The following is a 10103-nucleotide window of genomic DNA, read 5'->3' on the forward strand; positions in this document are numbered from 1 at the left end:
AGGGAGAACGATATGGGTCTATTACTCTACCACTAGCACTAAAGGAAGACTCTGAATCTACTATGGATATGAAAATTATAAGGATGTCTGCTGCCATCTTAGATAATACCCAAAATTTCAAATTATTCACTTTCCACCATAAATCTGACCTTGTTGAATTCATTACTTCCACTTGTTTCACATAAGTCATTAACTTTGACCAACCTGAACTTGATGAAGAATGCGACCTACAACTTCTGGAAATACCCGTAGAGCTAGTACTTGAAGCAATCCCTTCATTACTACTCTCCGCATTATATATGGATACATATTCATCATAAATCTCACATAAGGTCCGTTAAACCAAATTTATATTCATTGTAGCTTCCTCCTTGGAATATATATTTGGAAAACACATTTTGATCGATCTTAATTTGACACTTGGATCCAAAACTGAAGCAACAACAATCAACAAATTGCATTCACCACAATACTTCTCAAAATTTTCTTTCATTCTACTAACAATTGTCCTAATGAAAACATTTTCATTTGTAGAATGAAAATTCAGGACTTCGTTTACCCTATATACCTCACTAAGGTACAAATTAGAAGTAGGGTAGTCACTCCCAAAAATTATATTAGTGACTACATTAAAAACTTCTAGAATCTCACACACCATTTCAACCTTTTCCCATTCATCAAGACTTGGCAAACAATCATAAGTTGGTTCTCTATCTTGAAATCTAGGAAATGCATTTTGAATTTTAATACTGGAGACAACATGTCATAAGTGGAGTTCCAATGAGTTGGACAGTCAATAGCCAAACTTTTTTTCACCTAGTTGTAGTTGCTGAACTATTTAAGAAAAGGTGAGAAATCTAGCCTCAGTCAGATTATGAATTTGATACTCTCACGCACATTCTCAATGATATCCTTAATTTGAGCAAGACCATCTTAGACTAATAAGTTCAAAATATGAGCACAACAACGTACATGAAATAACTTCCCACCACAAACCAATTTCCTATTTCTTGAAAAATATCTTTCAAAACTCTAAGACAAATATCATTATATGCAGCATTATCAACTGAGACATTAAATACTTTATTTTTTATTTCCCAATCCTTCAAACACTTGTAAATAACATCTACTATGTCAACACCACGAGGAGGAGGAGGAATATGCACAAAACTCAACACTCATTTTTGTAGCTTCCAATTACTATCAATAAAATGTCCAGTAATTACAATGTATTCAATATTTTGATTTTGGGACTTCCAAAGATTCGAGGTAAGACTAATCTTGTTAATCTCTTTTAATAAAATTTTCAATTTCTTTTTCTCTGACTCGTACAACTCCATACACTCATTCTTAATGGTCTTACGTGATATTTTTCATAATTCACATTTTGCCATTTTCATTACAAAATTAAATCCCTCCTCTTCTACTATCATGAATGGATGTTCATGCATAAGAATCCAATGAGAAATAAGTACTCTCATTCTAAAGGAAAACCAAATGGACTATAATCAACATTAGACCCCACTGGTTGAAAGTTTACGGTTTTTTGTTTTCTCTTTGCCACTTTTCTACTAAGACAACGTTTCAAATGTCGACTCATATGTGTGGTTACTCTACTACTAATAATACTCAAATTGGGTTTACAATGAATACATTGAGCCTTTTTTATACCGTCTATAAGTCATTCTTCTTTGAATTACGACCACACATGAGACCTTTTTCTTTCTTTTTGAACTATGGATAGAGTCACCTTCTTCCTCATTTAGGGTACCTTCATCTAGGCTCACTTCTGTTATATTAGTACTTCTAGAGGGATATGACTCTGGTGGAGTTGAGTCATTATCTATGGTCACACAAGAATTAGTGTTAATTATTGATGTCAATTGAGCAGGAGTTGTTGACATTCTTACTTCTCCAATAAATATTACAAATTAAAAACATAAAGAAAAATATCAATCCAAACAAAAAATATAAATCCAAACAACATTAGTAGTTCCATGCAAAATGGGTTTAAGCCCCAATTGAAATGGATACAAACAAAAAATATCGATTAGTATTGAAATTGCTAGTTATTCTTCCTAGTTTAAATTCCTCTGTGCCCACTATACTAAATCTTGATTCCTGGTCGCTAAAATGAGAATCCTTTTAAAAAGTTAGTCAGTACCTTCAAGAGAGTGGTAATTCAGCTTCAAAGTTTCAACCATCAAATTCAAGCAAACTAAAACTTTCACCTTCTATCGCCTCTGCCCCGATATCTCCTAGGCTAAAATACCACCACCAAAACAAAAAATCCATCACGTTTCCTGGATATTTAGAAGCAAGTCAATAAACAATGACAAAATTTTGGCTTCATCAGCTCCATGAAAGAAAAAAAATCAAAATTTCAAAAATGGGGTCGAAACTAAAAGAACGAGCTTTCAACTCTCTCTAAATGGATATATAGATAATCTAAGGGAAGGGATTTTCATTCAATAATTTTCATTGATCACAATGAATTTTCTATAGTCTATATTTTCAATCACTGTGAAAATTCACTAATGAATAACAGGGCACAAGTACTATGAAAATTCATACCAGTATTGTGAAAATTAATAATAGGGCACAAGGAACAAGTACTGTGAAAATTCATAACAGAGCATAGGGCACAAGTACTGTGAATTTTCACGTCTTTCTATAGTCCAGCAAATTCTTTGCATCAAGTATTGTGAAAATTCACTAGTGAATAACAAGTTCCATTAGAAAATTCACTATGATTATTAAAAATAATCTAATGGAGGGTTTGCTATTCAACAATATAAGTTATGGATATCTGAGCCACTCCAGAGAGTATCAACTATGGATGGGAGCTTCAAGTATTAGAGTTGAAAAACATAAAAAGCAACAGAATGGTAATTGCCATTACCTCTAAGAAATGAGTAGGAAGAAGCTCCTAACACAACATGAGGCATCCATCCATAGATTTTTATGCGAGATAAAAAATGGAATATAGAATATCCAAAGCAGATACAAAAAAATCATTGTTCCATCGGTGACAGAAAAAAATATAACCAGAAGATAAAGAATAAAAGAAATTACCTCTGTTCCACAACTTACGTCGATGAGGAAGAAGATCAGAGAGGAAGAAATTAGAAAGGAACAATGAAGAATAAGAAGACAAAATCGAATAAAAAACCAAAACTTACCTAAAAGAGTATATTGCACTTTGATTTTTCTCACTAGTAGTTGATTTTATTCCAATCTTCCTGAGCCCCAAATCCCCATTTCCGCTTGTGAACTCATTGTTGCATTGCCAAATCCTGACTAATCCGAAGAATGAAGCATTAAGCATCGCTCTGTCACTACTAGCTCAGGTCCTCATTAAGTTAATGACCTAGCTCGCGAGCTTCTGAATGGAACCATGGTTCGCTCGAGCTAGACTCATTAACTTAAATGAGCCCGAACTCAATCTCGAATTAGGTTCAAGATTGAGATAAACCTAATCGAATCGAGCCAAAACATAGCAGAGCTTGAGCAGCTGGCACAACGGCTTAGTTTGATGCCACCCCTTCTAAAAAGTATTGGAGTGTGCCCAACATCCAGGTTGAGTCAAGTCTTCTATTCTTCACCCAAGAGATGCTTTGTGTTTGAGCCACCCTTAAAAAGTGAGTAGTCTATTTGTTAAGCACCTAGCCAATACTACCCAAAAGACTGGCCTGTTAGGAGCGGAAGACATAGGTACTTAACCCAGGACCATAACATCACACCCCTCCTTCGCGGGCCAACGTCCACAGCGGCCCACTTGCGATGGCCCACTCTAGCGATGGCCCACTCCACCAAGGTCGCCCCCTCCACACGTGCGGTGGCCTACTCCGTCAAGGTCGCCCCCTCCGCATAGGTTGCTCCCTTCACAGTCGCCCCCTCCGGGATTCGAACACGCGATGAGGGAGTTAACTCTGATACCAAATGTTAAGCACCTTGCCAATACTACCCAAAAGACCGGCCTGTTAGGAGCAGAAGACATAGGTACTTAACCCAATACCATAACACTTTAAAATTGAGCGGAGTGTGTTTTAAACTATGACCATTTTGATTGGTGTATGAACCTTTGCCATACAACTAAGAGTAATTTTCTTCTCCTACATTGTGTTTTGTCCAAGTTTGGTCTCTATGTTCTTTTTAACCCCAATTTGAAGTGGAGAAGTAAAAGAGAAGTACAAGAAAAAGGTATTTTGTACCACATTTTGCTATAATTTGTATGTGACCAAAATATTCAAGAAAGAAGGATAACAAATGATGAATGTATAATATCTATGAAAAGTTTTAGCCAATGAAGATTGAAGACCAAGAATCATTTTCATTGCAAGTTGAAGTGATAAACTCCAATTTGAAAGGGAGAGTTGAACAGTCGGTATGGAAGAGTCTTACATGACTCTCACTGTAAGAAATCTCACAAAACCATAATTAATATGGTGGATTCTAAGAAGAATCTTATGAAAGGAGGTCTCACAGAAGAGACTCAATTAAAGGCGTTTTAGTTATATTAGTCATCTATATATGTTCAATTGTTTTATTGTTTTAGGACTTTACCTTTTATAATTTAACTTTGGGTGTAATTGGGATAAAGGTAGTTTAGTTTTTATTGGATTTTACTAGTTTCCTCTGTTATAAATAGAGACTTATGAGTTAGCAAATAGATGCCCTAATTCCAAATAAACGAGAGCAATAATAATAATCGTGGAAGAAAGGAAAAAAGAAAGTACAAAAAAACACAACAAGATTTATACAGGTTCACCTTAGGTTACGTCCTGTCTTCCACCGCTGCAGTCATCCATTATGAAGATGAAATATTTACAAGAGAAATCGCACACACTTACAAGTGTTGTTTTTTCTTTAACCTCTCTCGGCCACAACTGATGCTCGTAGGATGAATGATCAAACCCTAATAGTGGCACCCCCAAATTATAAAGAGAAAATTAGGGCAACTGGATTACAATTGTGAAATCCCAAAACTAAACTTAATGAAATAACAGTCAATATATCATGGATTAGGTGGGGGCTCTGCCCCACACCCTTGGGAGGGGGGCTCCCCACCCACTTCTAACCCCCATGACGACCTTACAATGAAGGTTGATTCACGTACCGACTTTGTGTAAGGCATTAATTAGGCTCCACAACTTAACAATCTCCCACTTGGAGATTAATCCATCATCAATATCTCATCTACAACGACAAAAACTTCTCAATCCTCATAAAGAAGTCCAATTGAAGTTTCGCACAACTTTAGTTTCTCAATCTTAACAGTCTTTGTCAACATATAAGTCGGATTCTGACTCCTTTGAATCTTCTCAAGTGCTAATACTCCATCTTCAAGAGCCGATCTAATGAAGTGATAATGCACATGTATGTGCTTTATTCTGACATGATAAACAAGGTTCTTTTCTAAATGAATAGCACTCTAACTGTGACAATATAACACATTCTTCCCATGCTTGAGACATAATTCTTCCCAGAAAGACTACAACCATACCATCTCTTTGCTGGCTTAGGTCACGATGACATATTCTACCTTAGTAGTGGAAAGAGAAACTATCTTTTACAACTTAGAGACCCAGCTAATGGTTGTACCACCCAATGTGTACATATATCCAGTGGTACTCTTCCTGCCATCAATGTCTCTAGTCATGTTAGCATCTACATAACCCTGTAATCCCAAGTCTGACTTTTTGAAACATAAGGCTGAGTCTGCAGTGCCTCTCAAATAGCTAAGAATCCACTTCACTACTTCCCAATGTTGTTTACTTGGATTACTCATATATTTGCTCATAACTCCCACTACATGAGCTATGTCTAGTTTTGTGCACACCATGGCATATATGAGACTACCAATTGCAGAAGCATAAGGCATATTGGCCATGTAGGCTCGCTCCTACTTTGTAGAAGGTGACTGCTCCTTAACCTAAAGTGACTAGCCAAAGGAGTACTCACTGGTTTTGCATCATTCATGTTGAATTTACTCAGCACCTTCTTCACATATTCTTCTTGTGAGAGTTTCAAGACATCAGTATCCCTAATAATCATCATCCCAAGGATTTGTTTTGCAGCACCCAAATCCTTCATTGAAAACTTCTTGGACAACTCCCTTTTCAACCTATCTAATTCTTGTTTTCAAGTACCTGTTATCAACATGTCATCATAGGAGTGATCAAGCTTCTTCACATAACAACAATGATCTGCCTAGCACCTCAAGAAACCATTACTACTCATAAAGGTGTCAAACTTCTTTTACCATTGTCTTGGAGCTTGTATAAGACCATACAAAATCTTTCCAAGTTCGCACACCATTTTCTCATTTCCGTGTGCTTTGAAACTGATACGGTCTTGGATCTAACTCAGTGATTTGTAGGGAAGAAGAAGAGAAAAAAGAAAATCAAGCCGAAGGGAAGCTTGAAAACCCTAGGTTCGTTAAGGACAACGCACACCCTCGAGCTCATTTAGGAGAACTCAAACCTTCTATTTAACCTAAATTCAGACTTAGTCACTTTCCATTCCATTTCCCCTCTAAATAGGGTCATGTCCACAAAGTTCAAGAGAAAATTACAATTTTGCCCCTCCATGGCATTTAACTTGAAAAGCAAAAGGTTCAAGGGAAAAATTACAGATTTGCTCCTCTACGACATTTAACTTGAAAAGCAAACTTAATGACTTAGTAACTGACTCAGCCACGACATCTTTGCATGACTCGGCCTGTTATTAGGTTCATAACATTACCACCCCCCGGAGAAAAAGCTTGTCCTCAAGATTGAAAGTAGGGAGGTGTGCCGACTTCGCCACCTGCTTCATTCTATCAACTTCTGCTTCTACATGAACAACCCTTGTGTGCTCTGCCCCAACGGTTGCCTCATTGGCAAAATGCAGCATGTCCCCAGTAACCTCAGTAGCCGGATTGAGCTGATTCCTAATTACTGCTGGCTGCCCAAGTTCATCCAGTGGTCCTTCACTTGTCTGTGCATACATTTTTGCTATGGCTCTACAAAAAATTAAAAATAATGTAGGGGGCACAATAGTCTTGTCAGCCAATTGGCATTGTGGATGATATTTTATCATATTAACAAAACTATGTTGGATGTATGACTTGACAGCAAAAATGTTGCTGGAATTGGGCTGAGAAGTTGGTGCAAAGACCACCCAATGATGTAGAGAAATTTGTGTTCCCTTTTCAGACAAAGCATTCATGATACTACCCATGATCATGTTGACCCCAAGCTCCATTTTAGATCCATTACCAACCTCCCCCAAATAGAAAGATTTCTTCCTCATGACATCGAAAGCAGGAACTGCTCCTTCATACAACGCCTTCTCTCCAGCAGCAAGGATGACAAGCTGGCCATCTTCAGATGGTTTTATACTACCTGAAGCAGGAGCTGCTAGAAAATATCCACCTTTCATTGTGATTGCACCACTAATTTTTTATGAAGTGTCTGCATCAACTGTTGACATGTCAATGTAGCCTTTTCCACTGGAAATTTCCTCAAGCACTCCATCTTTGTCAAAAACAACCGAGAGAGTAGCAACTGGATTAGATAACACAGGTATTGTATACTTGCACTTCTTTATAACTGCAGCAGGGGTTTCAACAATTGAAGCACCCTGTTCAACAAGCTCCTCACACTTGGAGAGAGTCCGGTTCCATATCGTGACCTTAAATCTGTTTTTCAGGAGATTCATAGACATTGCCTTCCCCATGATTCCTAAGCCCAGAAATTTGACCTCCATTTTTGCAGTTTCTCTAGCACAGGGTGATCCATGGACTCGGGAAAAAACTACTACTCCACTACGGATGTCATAGAAGCCAGCTTTTATAGCTACAACAATAGCGGTAACAACCTGAAGTCCAAAAGAACCTTGTTGGTTCATAGTTCGAATTGGCACAGTTTCTGGAAAACCAGCATAGAAGGTTTCCATCTTGCATTCACTAGCCCTCTGAGAGTCAGGAGCCAAAACAGTCCCCACCCCATACCAACAATAGGTGGAACTTTGCATAACCCATGTGCTGGAAAACCAGCAGCTTCATCTTAGGATCCATGACTATCCAAACCCAGAACTAAGGCTATCAAAGACAAAAAAAAATTTGGAGCATCTGCTCTGTTGATTTTTAGGACTCTATGAATATAGCTCATGGAGAAAAAGGGAGAGAGACCCATTGGGAGAAAACTGGAGGAAGAAGGGTTATGGACTTTATTCCTAACCCTCCCCCTGAAGCTCTATTTATAGATTAATGAAAGTACTATATTACAATGATACCCCTGAACTTAGGGTTTAGAGTTTAGGTTTTAACCGTGGAACTTTAACTTAATTACATCAATGTCATCTCTATGAGATTACCCTTTATTTATCATCTTGCCATCAATGTATGTGGGCCTATGGGCCTTCTCTTTGATCTATGGGCAGTGAGCCCATCTTCTACATCTCTTAGATGCATGGGTCTTCCTTGGTCTTATGGGCTTGGGCCCATCTTATAATACACTTGGATATGTGAGCCTTCCTTGGTCGTGTGGGCTTGGGCCCTGTCTTCCAATACTCCCCCTCAAGTTGGGGGAGAGAGAACAACATGAACTCCCAACAACTGCTGCAAATGATGTATAAAATATTTTTTTGTATAATATGCCTTCATCTTCCAACACTCCCCCTCACACTGGTGCTCTCGTTCATGAGGCCCAATTGGTATAATATCAGTGAGAGTAAATCACTCCTAGCCGCTAAGACATTGCTCCATACTCCAGTCTTAACTCATGCTGGATGTAGGGCACACTCGGTCTTCTGTAGGTAGTGTCTATCGGCATTGCTCTGAAGTGTCCACCTCCACCACCGTGTCCCTCCACAGGACAATGACTCTCAACTGGTAGAGTAATATATGACATTAATAGGGGAAAATAACATAAATGTAAAAAGAAGTTCCTCCGTCATGGACTTCCAACCACAAATATTTTTTATGGGGATGAAGCTCCTCCGTGATGGACTCCCAACCACAAATAATTTTGATATTTTTGACGGGGATGAAGTTCCTCCGTCATGGACTCCCAACCACAAATAATTTTGATATTTTTTACGGGAACAAATAAATAATGGTATGAGACTACCTCTTCTTCAATAACAATGGCTCATCAAAAGAGATGCAATAGCAGTAGCTGAAATGGGTTTGGGCCCATTTAACACGACCCAAAATAATCCTTGTAAAATGACCCATGAAATAATCCAATGCACATATTTTTGTTCTAAATAGTATGCTGATCAAGTAATAATCTGTCAATGCTTCAAAAATAATAATCCAGCCAGAGAAAAAATTACCGAGTTGTGCTGAAATATGTATAAACTTGGGCATGCATACCGAGGAAAATAATATGTGGCCCGAGTCAGGTTGACCCAGACCCAAGTTGACCCCGTTCGGGTTGACCGAGACTGAGTTGGTCCGAGTTGACTCGGTTTGGATCATAACAAAGCTCAAGCACTAAACCGGCTTTGGGAACTCAGCCGGTCCGGGTTGGCAGAACAAGAGCGGGCCGGGGCAATGATTTAATTCAAGTTTCCTAACTTATTAGGAAACTTGAATAAGGTAACAATGCGTTCTTCCTCCCGATGCCGAAGCCGAACTCTCGGCGGAAACAAAGCTCGAAAAACTAGAGCTCTTCGGGAGGAAACTTTCCAGACAAAAAACTCCTTAAACCACAAAGGAAAAAGGTAACTCATTCGTTATTCTCCACGGCGACGATCCCAACTTCTGAATAGAGCAGAACAACAACGGGAAACTTTGTGGAATAAACCAGCTGACAGAGACAAGAGCTGCTTCCAAAACAGCAACAATATCTCTTCTCCCGAAACGCCAACTTCCGAACTTGTTTCTGACTTTGAAGGGAAACCGAGGCGGGATATCAAGTGACTGAGTAATCACCTAGTCTCCATAAACTAGAAATACTAACGTTGATGGTGGAGCAGAGTCGAGAAGTAGAAACGCTGGCTGAGGAGGAGTGCCTCCGCTCTTTGCTAGATGCCTCCGCTCAGAAGTCCCATATGCCACTAGACATCTCACTACCGAGGGCGATTTTTAGAACATCAATCTCTCCAAAGTA

At 38.6% G+C, this 10103-nt stretch overlaps 1 pseudogene; it reads right to left on the bottom strand.

Moving 5' to 3' along the window:
• Nucleotides 1–6735: 6735 nt before the first annotated feature.
• Nucleotides 6736–7752, bottom strand: LOC137952607 (glyoxylate/succinic semialdehyde reductase 1-like; annotated as a pseudogene).
• Between the last annotated feature and the right edge of the window lie 2351 nt (nucleotides 7753–10103).

The sequence above is a fragment of the Aristolochia californica genome, unplaced genomic scaffold (assembly GCF_029961685.1).
Source record: "Aristolochia californica isolate CCGP_79_NKW_82.1479 unplaced genomic scaffold, dmAriCali1.0.hap1 SCAF_16, whole genome shotgun sequence".
Classification (NCBI taxonomy): Eukaryota; Viridiplantae; Streptophyta; class Magnoliopsida; order Piperales; family Aristolochiaceae; genus Aristolochia; species Aristolochia californica.